The sequence below is a fragment of the Myodes glareolus genome, chromosome 21 (assembly GCF_982192425.1).
Source record: "Myodes glareolus chromosome 21, mMyoGla1.1, whole genome shotgun sequence".
Classification (NCBI taxonomy): Eukaryota; Metazoa; Chordata; class Mammalia; order Rodentia; family Cricetidae; genus Myodes; species Myodes glareolus.
Genome location: NC_142046.1, coordinates 22,038,873 through 22,042,841, shown reverse-complemented (window position 1 = coordinate 22,042,841; position 3,969 = coordinate 22,038,873). Strand labels below are relative to the sequence as shown.

Here is a 3,969-nt window from a genome sequence, read left to right as displayed (position 1 = left end):
TTATATTTGTCTATCTCTGTCTCTCTGCTTTTCTATTTCTTTTTAAGTAATAAATGTTTACCCTTATGTTTATTTACTATGTCTTGTGAGCCTTTTATCCGCCGTAACCGCCCGCCTGACTCCCCCGGCCGCATGGCGTTACAGGGACTCACGGCCATCCTTGCCGGACTCCGCGAGCCGCCCCCGCCCGGGACATCGCATCATCATATTCTTTTTAAAAGAACAAAATTTGGTGCCGCAGACTTGAGAGATTCACCCGCCAAAGGCCAGAGTTCCAGCTTCACCTTTCGTCTGGGACTCTGACAACTTCCGGGATTGAATCGAACCGAGGGCCTTCTCAACACCACCAACTGCCTGAACTCATTCCTACAAACAACACCAGCTTCTAATTGTAAGTTTCCTCACTCCAGCCAGCTTATCTGAGCCTTTTTAACCCGGGATTGACCGGTCCTCCCGGTGTTTCTGGGCTCAGGGGGTACTTCTCCGCCCCGTCGCTGGCATCCATTACTGCTTGTGTCCTCTGTTAAGCCCATACATTCCTGCACCTGGGGACCCGGGGTTCCTAGGCTTCTTCCTCTTTATTTCAGTCTTTTCTTCCTTCCAATATTTCTCACGGACGTAATTGGCCGGTCCGGTTCAGCCGATACCATCCCACATGGGCACTCGGACGCCTGGGCACATGTTTTCGGATGATTGTTTGCATCTCACCTAAACGGGGAGCCATTCCCCATAGGCTCGAGATGCCACGGTTTTTTGTGGGATTTTCACGGTCTTGACCTGGGAAAGCAAGTCGTACCAGCCTAAATATGCCTTAAATTATCTGTTTATATGGGTTTTTCACGATTCAGACTCTGCATAACAACCAGGCGGCCCCGGCTTTTAAAATTCCCACGGTCTTTCCATTCAAGCCACAACATGTGGCCACCGCCATGTTCATTGGGGTCAGGTGACTTTATCACTAGATTCACTGAGAGCCAGATCACGCGACCAGGCCCTCCCACTGTTATGTATGTCCCGCTTTCCCCTCCCCCTCCTCAGTGTTCACTGAAATCCTCTCCTTAGCTATGATTACAGGTGTTTTGCATAGTGACGTGCTTTCTGATAGGGCCCATCAGAAACATACACTTTGCCTAATTCCTGTTCTCTGTGTATAATAATTGTTCATTTCATCTCGTTTCAGACTACAAAATCATAAACTGGTATGTACTTTTAAGCTGTTTTCTACCATTGTCAGTTCTGCCACTAATCTTAATGTTACAAACAGTTTTTTTTCTTTCTATCTGTCTTTTTACAAATGTGGATCTTACCTATTAAGAGTCAATACAGTCAAACTCAAACCCAATCTTCCAGACAGATTCTATACTGCAGCTATACCTAATAACCAGCCCTCAACTGCTCGGAGATCTGGGGAATGCGATATTTAAATGTTTAATTATTTAAAAAACTTTTCATAACAAAAAGAGACAGGTTGGCTCCTAGCAAGCACTCTGTTTCCTCCGAGAAGACAGAAGACCAACGTCCATCTGCAGTTTGCTTCGACTGCCTAGCGCTGACCATTGGGCAAAAACTGCCTATCACCTAAACTGGAGACCTCCAAACGTGGACAGGATCACTGGAATCGATAGCCTAGCTGCCCAGGGTCAAGGTAGACCTGTCTTCCTAAAGATTTCTTAGTTCACAGAGTCTTCAAAAGCCTGGTAGACTCTATATTAAACAACAAAGGTCAAATACAACCTTCAGCGACCAGGGAAGACCAAAGAGTAGCTCTAGATGCCAACCAAGTAAGTTCTCTGTCATTTTTTAATCAGTGACTCAAATAAAATCTTATCCTTCTCAAAGATCTCTGACAGTCTGATAGCTGAGAGGTTTTGCCAGGTTGTCTCACCAAATAAAAATACTTTTCATTATGATTTCTGTTTTTACAAACCCAAGGAGTTCTTAATACAATGTATATGTCTAAAACTTCTGTTTTTCTTATAAGTTCCAGGGAGCCAAATTAAAAAACCCACCGTAAACAGGTCAGATACAAACCTCTCAATTCCCTGGTCCTAAAATTTTTTCTCAATTTAACTTTGTCCTCTGTTCTGCCAACACCCTAACCAGGTACAAGGGACATTTCCATGCCACAGACACCTGTCCTGTCGGGAGCAGAGACCAGCTATACCAGAATGTGACCAACACCCAACTTCTCTCGGATCTCCCTCACCCCCACACCCCACAAAGACGACGCCCACAAATCAGCTGGAAGCAGTCTTGAGAATTCGCCGCCCCAATTCCTTCAACCTGTAATGTCTAACCTTCTACTTTTTATTATAAAAAGGATCCGGGAATGTTAGTCTTCTGCTGCCACTTTAAGAACTAACCACGCCCACCTAGCCACTTCTGACCTCCCCCTTCGCCATCTTTCTCTCTCTCTTGTGTGGTTGTCGCCTGTCGTGTGCACACATTTCTCTCTGTCTCTGTGTCTTTATGTCTTTATATTTGTCTATCTCTGTCTCTCTGCTTTTCTATTTCTTTTTAAGTAATAAATGTTTACCCTTATGTTTATTTACTATGTCTTGTGAGCCTTTTATCCGCCGTAACCACCCGCCTGACTCCCCCGGCCGCATGGCATTACAGGGACTCACGGCCATCCTTGCCGGACTCCGCGAGCCGCCCGGGACATCCCATCATCATATTCTTTTTAAAAGAACAAAAACTGCAACACAGGAATCTAGAGATAGGAGCAGAAGTAGAGGCACAGAAGTAGGCGGTATACTGGATTGCTTTCACTGGTTTGCCAATCCTATTTTAAATACACAAATACAGACACACACACACACACACACACACACACACACATATATATACCACGTACCCAAAGAATGACACTGCCTACAGTAGGCTGGGCCCTCTCATATCACTCATTAATCAAGAAGATGTGCTAGCAGGTTTGCCTACAGTCTGATCTAACAGCATTTAGGTGACACTAGCTTTTGTCAAGTTGACAAACTTAATCATCACAGTTGACATTTTGGTCAACTAAACCACACGCCATTATTTTTTAAATGAAATTCAACTTCTTTAATTTTTTTAAGATTTATTTATTTATTATGTATACAATGTCTGCACAACTCCATGCCTGAAGAGGGCACCAGATCTCACTACAGATGGTTATGAGTCACCATGTGGTTGCTGGGAATTGAACTCAGGACCTCTGGAAGAACAGTCAGTGCTCTTAGTCTCTGAGCCATCTCTCCAGCCCTCCCCCCCATCATTAAACCATATTGTTTTCTTTCTCATTCTTGCCTAAGAACTCATGTTACTATCACAATATAAAACAGAGAATAACTTTAAAAGTCCCAATCCTTTAAAATTTCAACATTTTAAAAGTCCAGTCTCTATAAAATATCCAACATCTCTTTAAAAGTCTACAATTTCTCAACTTTAAAAACAAGTCAAATACCTCTTCCAAGAGGAAAAAAAAGGAACAATTAGAATCAATTTTAAAGCAAAACCAACATCCAGAAATATCAATCAAATGCTTTAGCTCAGTGCCAGCATCTGAAGCTCATGATTCTCTGGACAGCAAACTGTACAGGCAGCTGCACATCTCTGATTCTGCCATCTGAATCACACAGAGTGTAGCTTTGGGAGGCCACAGCGTAGCACCCGTTGTCCTTGGCAGTCATCCCCCTGTACTAGCATCTCCAGTATTCTAGGTTCTCCACTCTGACAGAAACTGCACCACCACTGATAACCTCTCCTGGCATCTCTGCAGCTACTACAAGCTAGTCACATGGTACTGAGGCTCAGATTCTCTCAATGTCCCCTTTATCCCTGGAATTTCCACTGCAGCCAAAGCTGCACCTTGAGCAAAGGCTCTGGGTCTCTCACCGTGCTAATCTTCTCTCTAACACATTACTTAGTCAGCTGCCAACTTATGATGAGGCCTTGGCTTCCTCTGAAACACAGCTCTCTGTGCTAACC

At 44.0% G+C, this 3,969-nt stretch overlaps 1 long non-coding RNA gene across 1 annotated transcript; it reads left to right on the top strand.

Moving 5' to 3' along the window:
* The first annotated feature begins 878 nt into the window (after positions 1 to 878).
* On the top strand, positions 879 to 2,547 carry LOC148118698 (uncharacterized). Its single transcript, XR_015735851.1, has 2 exons — positions 879 to 1,645; positions 2,104 to 2,547. It is a non-coding gene; the product is annotated as an uncharacterized LOC148118698 (long non-coding RNA).
* Positions 2,548 to 3,969: the final 1,422 nt, after the last annotated feature.